We start from the raw sequence: 21,028 nt of genomic DNA on the forward strand, positions 1-21,028 counted from the left end.
GCGGGGTCCGGGTCTGCGGATGCGCACGGACACACCTTGAATCTTTATGTGGACCTCCGAGGGTTTTTCAGAACTAGAGAATGGAGTTAACAAAAGAGTATCTGTCGTCAGCCCAAGACTTAATCCCAAATCCTGCCACCCGTAGGACTGGGGACAGCTCCTGGGTATCCTTTTGCCCCCAGTGTCTTCCAAAGTTCCTCCACATTTTGCCTGGTCGCCAGTAACCCTTCGTTCTCTCTGGGCGCTACATGGGTTCTTTGGCGCGACCGGGAGGACTCACCTTGCCTTTGGTGGGCCGGCACTACCGGCCTCTTCTAGAAGGTAAGGAACTGGACTGTCCTCCTGTCTGACAATCAGAATTTCCTTTGATGGATAGTTGACCGTTTGGATGATGAAAGGCAAAGGGTGTGTGTATTGAGCGGGGTCTCTTCTGTTTCAAACTCTTTCTGTACCCTTTTGGGCCCAAATCAGAATCTCCTAGCTTTTTTTTTTTTTTTAAGATATTGATGAACCTTTATTTGTATGAGGTGCTGAGGATCGAACCCAGTGCTTCATGCATGCTAGGCAAGTGCTCCACCATTGAGCACAACCCCACAACCCCAGCCCCAGAACCTCAGTGCCCTAGTGCCAGCTTTAGCTCTTTCCTCTTGGAAATACCTCTGCAGGCCAGCTGTGGGGCTTCCACTGTTCTGAAAGAATACCCATCCTGTTTGCTTGCCCAGCTCGCTGGCTTGCCTGCAGAGAACTGCCATGTTCTCAGCAAGGCAGAATCTACTATGCTAGGAAGGAAAGGGCTTCTAGGCAAGCACTGCAGTTGGTTGAGAACACTATATGATGGAACAAGAGAACGTGTCACAAGATTGTGGAGGGAAAAGCTGTTGACAAGTCTGGAGAAAGAATCCTCCTGAACTTCAAAGTAGACTGAAAAAAATCATTAGGTACTGGGAACCTACTTTAAGATTTGCAGAGATGTAATGGGTCAAATAAGCCAGAGCAGATAATTGCAGTGTAGGCCCCAGAGATGGGTCTCTGAGAGGGAAAAAATTGAATAGTGGTGTTTCCTTTGAAAGAAATCCTTAGGGTCTGGGGTAGTGATGGGAACAGCAGTGCACTGCAATTCTCTGCTTTCTGATAATCCAGACGCTGTCCCCTATCCCCGAGCGTATGAGAGTCCAAGGAATTCAAAGAACTTTCCCCTGGTTTCAGGTTTATTCTAGCATATTTTCCTCTTAACTCTGGCCAGTCTTCACTCTCCTTTGTGGTTTTGCTCTGCTGCCCCTTAACATAATTCCCAAGGTTCCTACTTTGCATTCGTTCCCTTGTCCCTTACTAACAGGCAATTGCATGGCTTCAGTTACCACCTGATGTTGACAGCTGTGAAGTCCTATCCAACCTCCTTGTCTCTTGAGCTGACTGGTCTTCTCTACTTAAGTTTCCCATCAGCACATCAAATTTAACACAATTAAGCCAAAATCATATCGAACTCTTCCCACCTTTGTTTCTTCTCTATTTAAAATCTCACTGAGCAGTCTAACAACTATCTTCTGTTACGAAACCAGAAATCTACACCCTTTGAACTTCACTTACTTCAGGAAAGCTTCCAATTTCCTGTATTTGGTGACCTCCCACTCCCACCCCCTAGTGTCTTATACCTCACCTTACCTTTCATTTACCATATAATTCCTAATTTCATTTGTCTCCTCTACTAGACTATAAGATCTGCATCATGACCTTGTTATGTAGCTCCTAGCACATCAGGGGCATTAAATATGAATACATTCTTCTGGAGACAAGAATAGATTCACTTGTCTCCTGCCTGGAGGCTCTATCTAGAACCAGCTTAGGAGGAAATCTTGAGAAGGTAACTTTTTGTTGAGTGGCATGCAGCAGCTGTCTTCCAAGAAATCCTCAATATTGACTAAAAAGTATGTATGGGCCAGATGGGGGCTAAGAATATTGAGGAGGAAAGAAGAGAAAAAAAGTCTTAAGTTAGATCTAGAATCATGTTACCTGGGCTGCTTAGCAGAGGAAGTGGGTGGGTAACCACCATAATTTCCAAGTGCTTATAAGTAGCCACCATTTTACTGGTATTACAGAGCTAGTTTGTCCTGCAGAGGCTTTGAAACCATTCTTGGTTGTTTCATAAACAGTTGCAAGGATCCAAGTCAGGTTTTAGATACAAAGCAGAATTCACCAACTTACCAATTAGCAAATTGGTATTCGTGTGAGGAGTGGTGAATCCCCAGTGGATTTGCGTAGGATGGAGGTTGGCAGTGTGCTCTGTACCACTAAGGGTAGCTCCACACTGCCTCGTCACAACTGCCCCATAATAGGTCCAGATCAGAGATAATTACTTTATTCAGGGCTATAAAGTATTCATTATAGCCATGGAGACAGATGAATGCCCAAGACACCATCATCATAGAAGAGTAGTGAATAATGATGGAGTACAGGGAATAAAGAGCTATTTGTGTGAGAAATGGGGAACATCTGAGAGACAAAACTGTCAGCATAACTTTCCATAATTCTGTGAAAGTATCTCGGAAGTGGTCAGCCACATAACAGCTGAGAAAACAAGCTCATCCATGGAGCTCTAAGTAACAAGTACTAACAAAACAGATGTTCTTGAAATCTTCCCTGTAGTAGCATAGAGGCATTCACTACTTTATGTGAATGTCAATTGGTCCATCCTTCAAGGAAGACTTGTTTTTTTGTTTGTTTGTTTTTTGTTTTTTTTTGTTTTTTTCTTTTACTGGGAAATGAACTCGGGGGCACTTTACCACTAAGCTATATTCCCAGCCCTTTGTGAGACAGTCTCACTAAATTGCTGAGGCCTTGCTAAGGCCAAGGCTGGCTTTGAACTTGCACTCCTCCTGCCTCAGTCTGAGTGGCTGGGGTTACATACAGGTGTGCACCACTGCACCTGGCTTGTGAAAGGTTTTTATTCCTCTTATTGGTATTTCCTTCACAGGCCAAATTTGACATTTTTGTCAGTGCTGTGGATAACACCAGCCTAGAGCCTGCCAGGCCAGCACTCTACCATTGAGCTTTGCTCCTAACCACCAAATTACTTCTAAGAGATAGTACTTAACTAAATCCATTAAATTAATCTATGTCTTTAGCTATATACTTAAAATCTGCATAATTGTAGTTTTTTTGGTTATTCCATTGCCATTTCACGTGATTGTGCCCAACTTTTTAAGTATTTGGCACAGCTGTCATTAAGACTGCTTGAGTTGGCATCTCTGGTTCAGGTACAGTTCTTTTTACTGAAAAATGAAGGAAGACTAACAGTGTCTCAATTCTTGGAATCATAGTTCAGCTACCAGCTTTGAGGGGGATATTACTGAGGGAGCTCTAATGGCAACACTCTAAAGGGGCAGCTCTAACACTAACCTGTTGAAAAATTAAAGGATTCTTTAAGTAAAGCTATTATTATCTCTTCTTTTTAAAATCAACTGCTCAAATAAATTTTTTAAAATACTTTTTAATTTTTATTGGACACAATACCTTTTTTTATTTATGTGATACTTAAGATCAAACCCAGGGACACACATATGCTAGGTGAGCGCTCTACCACTGAGCTACAACCCCAACCCTGCAAATAAAAATTTCTATTGGGAGTAGTTTAACAAAGGGAGATGGACTTAAAGGACTGGAACTTCACTGTGATACAGTAGTGGCTGACATTTACTGAGCAGTCACTATGTACTTGGCACTTGCTGTGGACCAAATGTTGGTGCCCCCCCATTCATGTGTTGCATCCCAATGTGAAAGCGTTAGGTGAGTAATTAAGAAGAATGGAGCCCTATGGATAGGATATGAGAAATAGGGCATCATCCTGAAGGATCTAGCAAGAAGGTGGCCCTCTGCAAGCCAGGAGGAGGGCCCTCACTGGGAACCAAATCAACCAGCATGTCAAACCAAACTGATCTCAGATTTCCTAGCCTCCAGAACTGTGAAAAATAAAAGTGTTTGTTGAAGCCACCCAGTCTATAGTGTTTTTGTTAAAGCAGCCCAAGCTAAGACAACATTGTTAAAAAGCATTTAGGCATGTATAAACTCACTTAATGGTATTCTATGGGGGAAAAAAGTGAACCAGAGAGTTTACATAGTTTTTCCCCACTCATGTAATAAGTAAGTGGTAATGACAAGATTCAAGTCCACTAATTCCAGAAGCCGCTTTTTCAACCTGAATATTGTGATATCACCTGTTTTCTTACCAGCAGTCATACCAGCAAACATCATCCAGTTCCAAAAATAAGGAGTATTGACTGTGTACAACCCTAAGTCCTTTATGTTATTCATCAAGGCAGATTCAACAGAAACATGAAAACTGGTAATGTCACATTAAGAAGTCTACACAAGTTTAGTCATAAAATTGCACTACTCCTTGAAAAACTAATTTCCTATTGCACACCAATGATAACAGGAGTGGTGAGTTCCATTCCATAGATATCCCCCCTGCCCCTAGTACTGGGGATCGAACACAGAGGTACTTTACTATGTTGCATGTCTAGCCCTTTAAAAAAACAATTTTTTTTTTGTTTAATCTTGAGACAGGTTCTCACTAAGTTGCCTTGAGCTTGTGATCATCCTGTCTTACCCTCCTCAGTTGCTGGGATAATGGGCATGTACCACCACACCCTGCTCAGGGAATATTAATTTAGCATGTGTCAAAATGTTTAATCAGGGGGCTGGGGATGTGGCTCAAGCGGTAGCGCGCTCGCCTGGCATGTGTGCGGTCCGGGTTCGATCCTCAGTACCACATACCAACTAGGATGTTGTGTCTGCCAAAAACTAAAAAATAAATAAATATTAAAATTAAAAAAAAAAACAAAATTTGAGAGTCATAGGGATTGAAGAAGGCACAGAGATTCAAACCAAAGGAATGGACAGCATATTAAATGAAATAATTCTAGAAAACTTCCCAGAGATGAAAGATGGAATGGATTGCCAAATCCTGGAAGCCTACAGGACCCCAAACATTCAAAACCATAATAGACCAACTCTAAGACATATAATTATGAAGATAGCCAACGTACAGAAAAAGGAGAGAATATTAAAAGCTACGAGAGAAAAGAGGCAGATTACATTCAGGGGTAAACCAATTAGGTTAACGGCCGATTTCTCATCACAGACTTTGAAAGCGAGAAGATCCTGGAACAATGTATTTCAAACGCTGAAAAATAATGGATTCCAACCAAGAATACTGTATCCAGCAAAATTGAGCTTCAAATTTGACAATGAAATTAAAATCTTTCACGTTAAACAAAAGCTAAAAGAATTCGCAGCAAGAAAACCAGCTCTGCAAAGCATTTTGAGCAAAACACTACAAGAAGAGGAATTGAAAAATAGTGCCCAAAACTAACAGCAGGAGGTATCTCAGTAAAGGGGGAGGAAAGTAACCAAAAAGTAAAACTAGCCAAACTAAAATAAATAAATAAAGAAGCATGACTGGAAGTACAAATCATATCTCAATTGTAACCTTAAATGTTATTGGCCTAAACTCACCAATCAAGAGACATAGGCTAGTAACCTGGATCAAAAAAACAAATCCATCAATATGCTGCCTTCAGGAGACTCATATGATAGGAAAAGACATACACAGGCTGAAGGTAAAAGGTTGGGAAAAATCATACCACTCACATGGCCCTCGGAAGCAAGCAGGAGTGGCCATACTCATATCGAATAAAATCAACTTCAAACCTAAGTTAATCAAGAAGGATAAAGAAGGACACTATATACTGTTAAAAGGAACCATCCACCAACAAGACATAACAATCATCAATTTGTATGCACCAAACAATGGAGCTGCAACGTTCATAAAACAAACTCTCCTCAAGTTCAAGAGTCAAATAGACCACAACACAATAATTATGGGTGACTTCAACACACCGCTCTCACCATTAGACAGAACCTCTAGACAATAACTGAATAAAGAAACTATAGAACTCAACAACACAATCAATAACCTAGACTTAACCGACATATATAGAATATATCAACCATCATCAAGGGGATACACGTTCTTCTCAGCAGCACATGGATCCTACTCAAAGATAGACCATATATTATGCCATAAGGCAACTCTTAGTAAATATAAAGGCATGGAGATAATACCATGCACCATATCTGATCATAATGGAATGAAATTGGAAATCAATGATAAAAGAAGGAAGGAAAAATCCTACATCACATGGAAAATGAACAATATGTTATTGAACGATCAATGGGTTATAGAAGACATAAAGGAGGATTTGAAAAAATTCTTAGAGTCAAATGATAATACAGACACAACATACCGGAATCTATGGGACACAATGAAAGCAGTTTTAAGAGGGAAATTCATTTCTTGGAGTTCTTACCTCAAAAAAAGAAAAAACCAACAAATAAATGAACTCACACAACACCTCAAAAACCTAGAAAAGGAAGAGCAAAACAACAGCAAATGTAGTAGAAGACAAGAAATATTAAAATTAGAGCAGAAATCAACGAAATTGAAACAAAAGAAACCATTGAAAAAATTGATAAAACTAAAAGTTGGTTCTTTGAAAAAATAAATAAGATAGACAAGCCCTTAGCCATGCTAACGAAAAGAAGAAGAGCGAGAACTCAAATTACTAACATATGGGATGAAAAAGGCAATATCACAACAGACACTACAGAAATACAGAAGATAATTAGAAAGTATTTTGAAACCCTATATTCCAATAAAATAGAAGATAGTGAAGATATCGATAAATTTCTTAAAGCGTATGATTTGCCCAGATTGAGACAGGAAGACACACACAATTTAAACAGACCAATAACAAAGGAAGAAATAGAAGAAGCCATCAAAAGACTACCAACCAAGAAAAGCCCTGGACCAGATGGGTGTACAGCGGAGTTCTACAAAACCTTCAAAGAAGAATTAATACCAATACTTTTCAAGCTATTTCAAGAAATAGAAAAAGAAGGAGCTCTTCCAAATTCATTCTATGAGGCCAACATCACTTTGATCCCAAAACCAGACAAAGATACTTCAAAGAAAGAAAACTACAGACCAATATCTCTAATGAACTTGGATGCAAAAATTCTCAATAAAATTCTGGCGAATCGAATACAAAAACATATCAGAAAACTTGTGCACCATGATCAAGTAGGATTCATTCCTGGGATGCAAGTCTGGTTCAATGTACGGAAATCAATAAATGCTATTCACCACATCAATAGACTTAAAGACAAGAACCATATGATCATCTCGATGGATGCAGAAAAAGCATTTGACAAAGTACAGCATCCCTTTATGTTCAAAACACTAGAAAAACTAGGGATAACAGGAACTTACCTCAACATTGTAAAAGCTATATAAGCTAAACCTCAGGCTAGCATCATCCTAAACGGAGAAAAACTGAAGGCATTCCCTCTAAAATCTGGAACAAGACAGGGATGCCCTCTATCACCACTTCTATTCAATTTAGTCCTCGAAGTACTAGCCAGATCAATTAGACAGACAAATTAAAGGCATAAAAATAGGAAAAGAATAAATTAAATTATCGCTATTTGCGGATGACATGATAATGTACTTAACAGACCCAAAAGAGTCTACAAAGAAGCTGCTAGAGTTAATAAATGAATTCAGCAAAGTGGCAGGTTATAAAATCAATACGCATAAATCAAAGGCATTCCTGTATATCAGCAACAAAAACTCTGAAATGGAAATAAGGAAACCACTCCATTCACAATATCCTCAAAGAAAATAAGATACTTGGGAATCAACCTAACAAAAGAGGTGAAAGATTTATACAATGAAAACTACAGAACCCTAAAGAGAGAGATAGAAGAAGATCTCAGAAGATGGAAAAATGTACCCTGTTCATGGATAGGCAGAACTAACATCATCAAAATGGCGATATTACCCAAAGTTCTCTACAAGTTTAATGTGATGCCATTCAAAATCCCAACGGCATTTCCTGTAGAAATAGACAAAGCAATCATGAAATTCATATGGAAAAACAAAAGACCCAGAATAGCAAAAGCAATTCTAAGCAGGAAGTGTGAATCTGGAGGTATAGCGATACCAGAGGTCAAACTGTACTACAAAGCAATAGTAACAAAAACAGCATGGTACTGGTACCAAAACAGGCAGGTGGACCAATGGTACAGAATAGAGGACACAGAGACTAATCCACAAAGTTACAACTATCTTATATTTGATAAAGGGGCTAAAAGCATGCAATGGAGGAAGGATAGCATCTTCAACAAATGGTGCTGGGAAAATTGGAAATCCATATGCAACAAAATGAAATTGAATCCCTTTCTCTCGCCATCCACAAAAATTAACTCAAAATGGATCAGGGAGCTAGATATCAAATCAGAGACACTGCGTCTGATAGAAGAAAAAGTTGGCTACGATCTACATATTGTGGGGTCGGGCTCCAAATTCCTTAATAGGACACCCATAGCCCAAGAGTTAATAACAAGAATAAACAAATGGGACTTACTTAAACTAAAAAGTTTTTTCTCAGCAAGAGAAACAATAAAAGAGGCAAATAGAGAGCCTACATCCTGGGAACAAATTTTTACCCCACACACCTCAGATAGAGCCCTAATATCCAGAATGTACAAAGAACTCAAAAAATTAAACAATAAGATAACAAATAACCCAATCAACAAATGGGCCAAGGACCTGAACAGACACTTCTCAGAGGAGGACATACAATCAATCAACAAGTACATGAAAAAATGCTCACCATCTCTAGCAGTCAGAGAAATGCAAATCAAAACCACCCTAAGATACCATCTCACTCCAGTAAGATTGGCAGCCATTATGAAGTCAAACAACAATAAGTGTTGGCGGGGATGTGGGGAAAAGGGTACACTTGTACACTGCTGGTGGGGCTGCAAAATGGTGAGGCCAATTTGGAAAGCAGTATGGAGATTCCTGGGAAAGCTGGGAATGGATCCACCATTTGACCCAGCTATCGCACTTCTCGGACTATTCCCTGAGGACCTTAAAAGAGCGCACTATAGGGATACGGCTGCATCAATGATTATAGCGGCACAATTCACAATAGCTAGACTGTGGAACCAACCTAGATGCCCCTCAATGGATGAATGGATAAAAAAAATGTGGCATCTATACACAATGGAGTATTATGCAGCACTAAGAAATGACAAAATCATAGAATCTGCAGGGAAATGGATGGCATTAGAGCAGATTATGCTAAGCGAAGCTAGCCAAGCCCTAAAAAACAAATGCCAAATGTCTGCTTTGATATAAAGAGAGCAACTAAGAACAGAACAGGAAGGAAGAGCATGAGGAAAAGACTACAGTAAACAAAGACGAATGGGGGGAGAGAAACGGAGAGAGAAGGGAAAGCATACGGAAATGGTAGGAGACCTTCGATGATACATAAAATTATAAGAGGTCATGAGGGGCAAGGGGGAGGGAAAAAAAAGGGAGAGAATTGAACAACAGCAGGGGAGGTAGAGAGGGAAGATGGGAGGGGAGGGGTGGGGAGGGGGGATAGTAGGGGATAGGAAAGGTAGCAGAATACAACAGTCACTAATATGACATTATGTAAAAATGTGAATATGTAACAGATGTGATTCTGCAATCTCTATTTGGGGTGAAAATGGGAGTTCAAAACACAATTTGAGTCAAATGTATGAAAGATGATATATCATGAGCTATGTAATGCTTTAAATAATCAATAAAAAAATTTTAAAAAAATAAATAAATAAATATTAAAATTTAAAAAAAAACCAAAATGTTTAATCATATAAAAATTCAAATTGTATATTATTTTTCATTCACTTTAGAAGACTGAACAAAAGGTTAATCAAAAGTGCAAAAGCTGGGGTTGTAGCTCAGTGGTAGAGCACTTGCCTCTCAGGTGTGAGGCACCAGGTTCGATCCTCAGCACCACATAAAAATTAAAAAATAGATATTGAGATATTGTGTTCAACTATAACTAAAATATATACACATATATATAATTTTTTTTTTTTTTCCTGCAGGCCAGGCAGTGGTACATGCCTACAATCCCAGCAACTAGGGAGGCTGAGGCGGAAGCCAGCCTGGGCAATCTGTATCAAAAAGCAGGGATGGGGCTGGGGATTCAGCACAGTAGACTAGACATCTTGCCTAGCAAGCACAATACCCAATAATGAAGGAAAAAAGGTTTTTCATTTTTTACAGTTCTGGGGATTGAGCCCAGGGCTTTGTGTATGCTATGCAAGTACTGTACCACTGAGCCACATCCACAGCCCAATACATTATTATTATTGTTAATAATTATTTTTAGTTGTAGTTGGACACAATACCTTTATTTTATTTATTTTTATGTAATGCTGAGAAATGAACCCAGGGCCTCGCACGTGCCAGACGAGCACTCTACCATAAGCCACAACTACAGCCCCCCCAGGCAATAATAAATAATTCTCTCTCCTCTCTCACTCTCTCTTTTTTTTTTTTTAAAAATATATATATATATCATACATATATATATATCATATAGATAGATAGATAGATAGATAGATAGATAGATAGATTTTTTTTAAGTCGCCAAACTGGGGCATAAGTTTTAAAATTTAATACTAATATGCAGCTTAGCTTTTACTGATGTGGAAAAAGATTAACTATGAATCACAACGATCAGGGATTACTTAAGACAAATAATGCAAACATAAAAATGTCTACCAAATTAGGAGTGCCTTACTTTCAATAGCTCCATTTCCAAATGCTAGTGCCATATACTGTAGTTCCTATAAGCACATGCACAGCAATGGCAGAAGTAAAATCAGAAGCCCTGATAACAGCTTTACTTCAGCCTCAGCAATACTGACAGAAATTACTGGTACTTTTAAAGGTATTAATTTAAGTATATAACTGTGATAATAACTTTGGGATGTGGATAGGGACAGTATGACATTCTTTTCACTGAATTAAGCTCAAAATGACTTTATTGGTTAAAAATATTTTAATTCTAGTTTTTCCTTGTTCTAGTAGTAATGCACTTTCCTGATACATTACTTCTGAGTGCATCTGATTCTATCAAGACTTAGAACTTTAAAAATGGGAGCACTTGATAGATAATTCTTAATCTTTCAAGTAGTATGGCAAAGTTCTTTTCACTATCACAGCTTATGTTCTAACCCAACAAAAAGCCTGTATAAGTTTCCTTACAAAAATCTGTGGAACAGTAAAACCCACTTTAACACTACTCAAATGAGTACGAGGTGAAACTCACGAGTTAGCACATGACAAGGGTTTTATTCTTTCATATTTCAATTATATTAGCTGGTGTTCTTCATTGCTACTGTAGCTTCAGATTTATCCCATTTTTCATAAGCATCCTCAGACTTACCCTCCACTGAACAAGCACTTAGAAACCAAACAATGAGGAAATAAGATATTACGGACAACAACAACAAAAAAGATATAATGAACACCACTGTCAAAGGCAGTGGAATTCTCCCCACTTGGCTACCAATGCTGCAACAACTTTATCTCTTGCAAGGCATACAGCAATTAAATTGAAAATTCTTTTCTATGAATTTAAAAAAGATTAGGAAAAGAAAGCTGTAAAACACATTAATGACCTGACTTAACCCCATATAAAAACATCGAAAATTCTATTGCAAGCTGGGCATGGTGGTATACGCCTATAATCCCAGCGGCTCAGGAGGCTGAGACAGGAGGATCTCAAGTTCAAAACCAGCCTCAGCAAAAGCAAGGCACTTAGCAACTCAATGAGATCCTGTCTCTAAATAAACACAAAAAAGGGCTGGGAATGTGGCTCAGTGTTCAAGTGCCCCTGATTTCAATCCCTGGCATCCCCCCCAATCAGCTCCCAAAAAAATTCTATTGCAAAAAAAAAAAAAAAAGATTTAAAAAACTCATCTTTTTATAAATAGTTGATCTAAGATAACACTATCACTTCTAAAATTAGTGATAACTCAAACACAAAAACACTTTTCAAAAAAACTCTGTAATTTTATCTCATTTTTATTAATTATCTCATGTAAAATTTATGTGATGCATCACACACACACACACACACACACACACACACACACACACACCAAAAAAAAAAAAAAAAGGCTTGGGGTTATAATCAGGGGTGGAACCTATGTTTAGCATGTGAGGCCCTACATTCAAGCTTCAGCACCTGCCCCCAGCAAACAGGGAGTGGGGTGCAGCTCAGTGATAGAGCACTTGCCTAGCATGTGCAAGGCCTTGGGTTTGATACCCAACACAACTAAATAAGTAAGTAAAATGTTTAGGAAACAAAACATACAAAATAGTTGAAAGTCAGGACTGGAGGGGCAGGTCTATAACCCCAGCAACTGGGGAGGATGAGACAGAAGGATTGCTACATATTGAGCTGGGTTGCAGCTCAGCTGTAGAGCCCTCCTCCTAGCACATGCAAGCCCCTGGGTTTGATCCTCAGCACCACATAAGAATAAACAAAAGTATTATGTTCAAGTACAACTAAAAAATAAATATTAAAAAAAAAGGAGGATCGCACATGAGGCTAGCCTGGCCCTGTTTCAAAACAAAAATTAAAAAGGCCTGGGTTTAATCCCAGTACCAAATAAATAAATAAAAAGTGTTTGAAAGATGAATAAAAAGTCAGGGTCATTCCTCTCATTCAAATGTTTCTTTCTTTTTCTTTTTTTTTCATTCATTCAAATGTTTCTGAAATAATTTCTAAATTATACACACACACACACACCCCATTTCTAAAACCAAATAACTCACAAAACAAATACAATGGGAAATATTTGAAGAGAAGGATTTTAAAAAAGGAATGAAGAAATGAACATTGTATTTCAAGGTGAAGGGAGGCCCGGCAGGCTATTTTGCAGAAATGAGCACACAATTACCTATGTGATTAAATGCAAACTGAAAACTGCCAAATACTAAAACATACCTCTTTAAATGTGCTGAAACACAGGCTAAAATGTATGCATTATACACATGAATGAAATATTTTGACTAAAGTGGAAAATATAACTCAGGAATCTTTCTCCCATAAAATTAAAGCAGAAAAATACTAAAGTGGAAAAAAAAATACCACACATACACAAACTCCCATTCTACTTGAATTATTACACACTGATTATAATCGATGGAGCATTATTATTATTATTTTTAAAGAGAGTGAGAGAGGAGGGAGAGAGAGAGAGAGAGAGAGAGAGAGAGAGAGAGAGAGAGAATTTTTAATATTTATTTTTTAGTTCTCGGCGGACACAACATCTTTGTTGGTATGTGGTGCTGAGGATCGAACCCGGGCCGCACGCATGCCAGGAGAGCGCGCCACCGCTTGAGCCACATCCCCAGCCCCGATGGAGCATTATTTGTTCCAAATTAATAATGTATTTTTAGTACCCAAAGAACTTTGGATTTATAGCCTAATTTTACAGAACAAAATTTCATTAAAATAAATTATGATTCACTAAATGGAAATACTATGTAACCATTAAAATATAGTAAACTATATGTACTAAAAAATGCCCAAGAGAAAAAAGGAAGGTGGTGGGGATCTACAAATCATTTGTATGTAATGGTATAATCACATCTGTTTAAATCAATACACATAAAATGATTGTGTATGCATACAAATTATCTTGATGATACCCAAGAAATTCAACAATGGTTACTACTCCTGGAAAGCAGAGTGGAAGAATGAGGTCACATCCAGGAGTGACACTCACTTTTCATTTCTACCTTTTTCCAAGTGTTTCAATTTTACATACAAGCATCTATTATCTTGTTCATTTAAGAGAAAAGTTTTACAATAACATGAATAATAGCCCACAGACCTCAAAGTGACTGTACCTAAGTGGCAAAGAAAGATGCTAGCTAAATTTGAGTACATGTTAATTGATACATTTGATGAACTACCTTTTGACCTACTATAAATACAGTTAGGCCATAAATCTTAAAAAGCACAAAATAAATACAAAAGACTTAATGTGGGCACAATAAGATAATTTAAAACACAATTTTTAGAAGCAGATTTCTTGCTGCAAAGTCACATAAACCACCTCAACCCACCCTCTGCCCCATAAACTCCCTAAAGCACAAACATACAAGATACCTACAATTGATTTGAATGATTAAGAAAGAACTTAAGTCACCCTTGTTAAAACTGCACTTAAACGATGGGACAAGCTGGAACATTTATCTTCTACTCATCTCAGACTCCATTATCACCAAGCGAAAATTCAAATTGGTGACTTATAGAATGTTCTGATGAAAAAAAAATTCATCTCCAGGATTGGATGGAAGCATGAAGAAAAATAATGCCTCATTTATCTAAATGATCATATGAATTTTCTAGAAATGGTCACTATACCTTTTTTTGGTTCGCAAAATGTCTCACTTAGGCCAGCCCATAGTTCCAACATATTATGTCCCCAATCTTCTGGCAGGCACCCTGTGAGACTGTCCCACATTAATTTCTACTACAATATCCTAGGACAAAGTGTCAAAAAGTAATAAGTATCAAGTCTCCTTGTCTTTTATGATACCAGCTGGAACAAAGTAGGTCTTTTAAAAATGAGATAGCTTTTTCCTTCACTTTGAGAGCACAGCAACCATTTTTCCAAAATGAATCTGCTCTCCATAGCCCCCCAAAATTAAAATGTTAAGAGTACAACAAAATCATAGTATTCCTTGAACTTTGGGGAAAAAAAAGCGACCATTCCAAGGCACATTGAATTTAATATCAAGAGTGTAATACAAAAGGCCCCAATACAAGGAAGGAACACATTCCCCCATTAACACCAGTGACAATGCTCTTTTAACATGTGCCTGTTGAATGGGATGGGGACTCATGAAGTTCACTACTGAGAAAAAATAATGCAGTGAGTCTCATCATCACAGCCAGTGTCCTTATACAATCTAGTTGTGAAATGAACGTTCATAACGCTTCACACAGTTTAAACCTGAAGTTCAATACCACACCTTCATGTCTGCACAGTCCTCAGTTGTCTGCTGTTTTTAAAACCATTCAAAGAGGGCATTATGTAAAATTGTGGATGTGTAACCGACGTGATTCTGCAATCTGCATTTGGGGTAAAATTGGGGGTTCATAACCCACTTCAATCTAATGTATGAAGTATGATATGTCAAGAGCTTTGTAATGTTGTGAACAACCAATAAAAAAAATGTAAAAAAAAAAAAAAGAAGGGAAGAGGATAGTGACATGCCAATTCCCTTGGCAGAAAGAAGCTACCCTCGGATCCCTGCTCCAGCAACCATGAGTCAACAGGTTCAAGGAGATTGTGGAGTCCAAGGTATTTGGAGGTGGAAAAAATCTGTAAAACAGCTCCATCTTTCATTTTATCCACTCAATTTTCTATGATTGTAGGAAGTAAGTGACGATTAGAACCCTGGATCACAGGACCCAGTCAAAGGAACCAACACTAATTTTGCATAGCACCTCTGTCCATCTCTTCTGTCCTCTGGGTACCTTGCTAAGAGAAATGAACATTATTTAGAATTTTGTTATTAGTCCATAATTTATACTTAATATTTTTAACTAACATCCTTTTCATCATCACTTTCTATGACTTAATAGTGTTGAATTTATACTGTGTAAATTCCATCTAATGTAAATGATGTCTTCTTATTTTTTACCCACAAAATATCCAAACTTACAACCAGAGGAAAAACCATTAAAAACTGTTATAGCAGTAAATTTGGGGTGGGACATCATGGGCAAGAATTACTTTCCAATTTCCTTTCACACTATATTTTCACAATTTATGTATTTCAGAAGTAATATGCAAATTAACCACAGGAAATAAAATACCACTTGACAGTAGAATATATGTGTTTTTCTATTTCCCAGGTCTGTTCGTGATTATAACAGGGGTTAGATATTTTGACTACCTTAATCCGTATTTGTATATAAATTATCTAAGCCATTGCAATATCTGTGGTTTATTCATGAGATTATTTTGAACATGAAAAAGATAATTTATATAAAGCATTTAACAGATAATAAACATTTGAAGAGTGTTAGATATTATTAATTAATCTTATAGTATTCAATTTAAATAGACTTTTTATCCAGAAAATGATAGAAGACACTCCTTCTAGCTTTCACAAACCTAAATTATAATGACGAGTTAAAACGATGCATAATAGAAGACACAGGGTGAAATAAACTGTTTTGGAAGCAACAACGATTTTTATGATTTCCTCACTTTATCCTAGAGTGAAAAAAATGAGGGAAAAACCTTGAGTAAATACACCAAGTATTATATTCATCATCTACTATAGGCCAAGTGCTGAAACCTAGTAGTGAGCGACATTGATAGGTTCCCTATCCCTGCTGAGCTTGCACTTCATGATGAAGGACAAATATTAAGTGCATAATGTTCAACTGCGGTGAACATGAAGAAAGAAACAGCAACAAACAGGCCTCTTAATTAGTGAGATCTGAGTCAACACAGACTTCCTTGAGGAGATGGCAAGATTGCGTACCTTACATGGATATAAGATGCCATTTTTTTTAGAGATTTGAAATAATATGAACTGAATTTTCAAACTTACACATGTGGATGTAATAACTGTAATGAAGCCATCTTAAACAGTAGATTCTGAAGTTCTGGGCTATTGAACATAGCTAAAATTGCTTTGGGAAATCCCTCAAGTTGTAAAGGGAAGGAGGGAAGGAAGGAAGGAAGGAAGGAAGGAAGGAAGGAAGGAAGGAAGGAAGGAAGGAAGGAAGGAAGGAAGGAAGGGGGAAGGAGGGAGGTAGGGAGGGAAGAAAAAGGGAGAGAGAGAAAGAGGAAAGGGAGAAAGGGAGGGAGGGAATAAGAATGGGAGAGGGAGGAAAAGAAAAGAAAAGAAATCAGTATATGTAGTAATATTTATGTGATATTGACAAGGTTAAATTTTAACTGAACCCTACTATGTGCCTGGAAAATAGCAAAAGTTAAGAAATCCACCCACTCTTCTGTGTTCCAGGAAAGGATTTAGTTTAAAGAACATATTTTTCCAGATGGCTTAGATAAGACTTTCAGCTGACCCTTATTTACCTATGATGAAACCAGACAGACTCTGCAAGTTCTCTCTCTCTCTCTTTTTTCTTTTTTTTTTTTTTTTTTTTTTGGACTCATATATGATTAGCTAAACTGCACACCCTTACTGACCAATGAGAACAAAATGCTTATTGACCAAATAAGAGCTTTGCTCTTTCCTCAAGGTCTCTGAACTTTAGCCCAACCTCAACTAAATCAGTACACAACTCCCTTTATACAGGCCCTAGAGAGAGGAGGCTGGTCTCAGAGTAAAACATTCTCATGTAACCCTTGCATCTGTCTTCCCCTCAGCAGTCACCCAGTTCTTTCTACTCTTGTTTACTACCCTATTCACCTAACAAGTGAGAGGCTTGCCCTTTTCCCAGCTTGCAATAATCCCTTCAAATAAAGTGTCTCTTTACTAAAGTCCAGATTTGATTTTGGACACTATCTACTGGAATTCAATCCAAAATCTCTCAATAAGTCATGGACAACAGGTTGACTCTAGCATTTGAAGAATTTAATGTTTCTCAGTTACTGAACAGATAAAATGTCTACCTGGTAATGCAGCACACATACCAAAAAAAATAAAATAAAAAATTATGTAGCTCCAAACATAAAAATAAATAAATAAATAAATAAATAAATAAATAAGCTAAAATTACAAATTGTATTAGTCTACTTTTCCATCGCTATAACAAAACACCTGAAGTTAGGTACTTATAAGAAAAGAGTCTTATTTATCTCACAGTTTGGGAAAACAAAAGTTCAAGATCAGCAGGCCCCATTCATTTGACCTCTCTCTGGTGAGAGCCTAGTGATGGATGGCATCATGGCAGGAGAGCATGTGAGAAGCACCTCAGAAGAGACAGGTCAGAGAGAGATTCAGGCGTCAGGCTTGAACTTTTATAACGACATATTCTTTAAGAAACTACCCAGGATCCCATGAGAACTATGTTCATTTTTTCTGAGGACAAACCCCCAATGACCTAACCACCTTGCAGCAAGCCCCACCTCTCAAAAGATTCTGCCACTCAACATGGCCACCCCGAGGGCCCAGCTTCCCACAAACACAAAAACATCCTAACCACACTACCTTTACCATACCTGAGAAAATAGCAGTGTTCTCTAAAGTCATTAAGTATCCACTTGGTGTTATAATATATAAAATACAGCTTGTTGTTGGAGTCGACATCCAGATAAGATTCATTTATGATTCTACATGTCTCTTAAGCCTCCTTTAGTTAGTCTTTAGGTGTCCCCCTTCCCCCTTGCCACGCACACACACCTTTTTTTTTTTCTTGCAGTCTTTGTTGAAAAAACTTGCTCATTTGTTTCATGGAGGGTTCTGAATTCTGGACCTTTGGCCCACATCTCCGGGGAGCTCAGCCACCACCCTGTCTCCATGTGTGAGAACCTCAGTTTGTTTCACATCCAGTCTCTCTGGGGGATTATTTCCTGAGTGTGCACTTCCAGCCACCAGGTTGTCTCGCCTCTGTGGTGCTGTTGGCCATTGATGGTGATCACCTGGATCAGATGGCCGTGGTCCTCCTTCAGCCCCGCCGCCAAGGGACTCTTGGCAACTTCTGGAGACATCTTTGATCACGGTGCCCAGGGAGTGTGGGTGCTCCTGGCACCCAGTGGGAAGAGCTGAGGATGCTGCTGAACACCTGGGAGGCACAGGGTGGTCTCCCCCGACTCCCACCTACAGTTTTCTGGCCAACCTTGCCAGTGGTGCAGAGGTCTATGATCACTTCACGGAGTTTCAGAACAGTGATGTCCTCCGTCTCCCATTCCTTCCTCACTTATTAGCTGGAACAAGTTCAGTGTTTTGCCAGACTTACTTCCTCTACGCCTTCTCTCTCTTTCATTTTTTTTTTTTTTTGTTATTGTTGAAAAACTTAGAAGCAAATCCCACACATCGTGTCGTTTCTCTCCTACACTCTCAAAAATATTTGGCATCCTTTTACATGATCATAATGCCATTGTCACAATCAGAACTAGCAGTGCTCTTGGTCCTTCTCCACTTCCTATTCAAATTTACCTCACTATCTCAAATACGCCGCTCACCCCCTTTTCTTTTTCCATATCAAGATCCAAACAGCCCTCATTGTAATAGGTGTGCCTGTCTTAAGAAGTGTCTAACCTAAAGTGGTTGAGCTCTCTTTCTAAGCCCCTGTAGATCTGAAAATATGTTAATCTGATCCCTAACCTGACTCACAGGTCTGCTGGTGTCAAAGACCCGGGGCTTGTCCTCCCAGGGTCCATGTAAACTTGCTCATTCCTGAGGATTCCTCCCTCTAGAGGCAGCTTGCGCCTTGAGAGGGGAGGGTTCCAAGGTGAGCAGGGTCCCTGTGACAGATCCCATCCCTCCAGCTTCAGACAGGAATGCTTCCCTCAGCTCTGGCTCTGAATCCTGAGCGGATGTCTGCTGAAGGCTTGGGGGAAATGTCCTGGACTCTAAAAGAGCCACTTAGGAGACGATTTCCTTCTGGCATTTCCAGGGGTGGGTGAGACACCTGGGACAGCCCTGTCACCTCAGGATTCAGCTCAGGAGGAGGCAGTACTAAAGATGTCAGAGGGAGACAGGGACAGCACCTGGTCCAGCCCCTCTAGCGCTGCTCTATCTTTGGGCTTAGTGATAGAGCAAGAAAATATGTATTATTTTAAGAACTAATTCCAATGTTAACTTCTGGTATTTTCAGCTAAAACATCCTCACAGATACATTTTTAGTTGAGTTTCTGAGTTTAAATTGATTGACTCTCCAGATCCCTTTAGAAGACTGACCTGATTAGGGCCCACTAGGATAACATTACTTTTCATTAATTTGGTCAATTGATTAGGGACCACACTCCAGGGGAAAGGATTCTACCAGGTGTTTCCACTGGAGGCAGGAATCTGGGGCCATCTTGAAGTTCTGACTCCCAGAGCCAACTATCACTCCCCAAGTGTTGCTCATATTTCTCGTCTGCTAATGTTGCCAGTCCCCTCCCTTTCATCTTAGTGGACTGTAAGTGTGTGTGATTAACTTGTTATCTTTAACTCAAAGTCCTTGAGCAGTTTGTTTTGGAAGCTGTGGATTTATTCTTAATCAGCAAATACTGTTTTATACCACAGACTTGTCTGGGAATAGATGGCTGACCGCCTGCTGGGCACCTTTATAAGAAATCTTCTGGAGGAAAAAATCCATCACTTGATGGCACCCAAAAGTAAGGTACCCAGAGGGGCAGCTCCTTGCCTGCTGGTGAAGTCCCCCAAACTCCACTTTCCCAAGAGAGAGGGAGGGATGCTATTTTTTGAAACGTGTTTTGATGTATTTTTCTTCTCGGAAGAGCTTGTTACCGTGGTGCTCTAGCCCGAGGCTAAGGCTTCTGTGTGTGAACCAGGGCCAGGGCCTGGACCCTGCACACCCTGGCTGGAGTTAGAGTCTAAGAGTTAGCTGCAGCCCTGGTTGAGGGAGCAGGGTTCTGGGAACTTCCAAGGCCTGGCTGGGAGTGTCATTGGCCTCCCCTGGAGCACTGGAGCATGGACAGTTTGTTTTAAGAGGGAGCCTGGGGAGTCGAGGCTGATGAGGGGCGAAGCCGTAGAAGGGAAAGGAGATGTGCTTCTTTCCAGGCTCCCAGGCCCGGCTGATGACAATAGTCAGTTCAGTTCTCTGCAGACTCCTGATGGATATCCTACGACTTAATCCCATCCTGACAGTGTCTGCCTGGAGTCTGCGTCATATCCCACAGAGTGGGCTCCAGCCTACAAGATGCTCCCCACTTCAGAGGTCAGGGACAAGTCTGGGCCTCCCATGTGACTCCTGACTATGAACTTTGGTTCCCAAGACCCCCTCCTCAGGGCGGGGGGATGATTTTCTAGAACGGCTCCCAGAATTTAGGGGAACACTTTCTGTCCATTGACCATTTAACATAAGGCAGAGGCAGCCAGATGACGCACAGGGTGCTGGGAGCAGGACGGGACGGGAGCTTCCAGCACTTCCCACTGGCACCAGCA

General features: G+C 39.4%; 1 pseudogene across 1 annotated transcript in view; it reads left to right on the forward strand.

Annotated features, from left to right (window-relative positions):
- Positions 1–21,028, forward strand: part of LOC308649909 (T-complex protein 1 subunit alpha-like) — a 50,701-nt pseudogene that overhangs the window by 479 nt on the left and 29,194 nt on the right. The gene's annotated exons all lie outside the window — the stretch shown is intronic.

The sequence above is a fragment of the Spermophilus citellus genome (assembly GCF_964194105.1).
Source record: "Spermophilus citellus genome assembly, chromosome: 5".
Classification (NCBI taxonomy): Eukaryota; Metazoa; Chordata; class Mammalia; order Rodentia; family Sciuridae; genus Spermophilus; species Spermophilus citellus.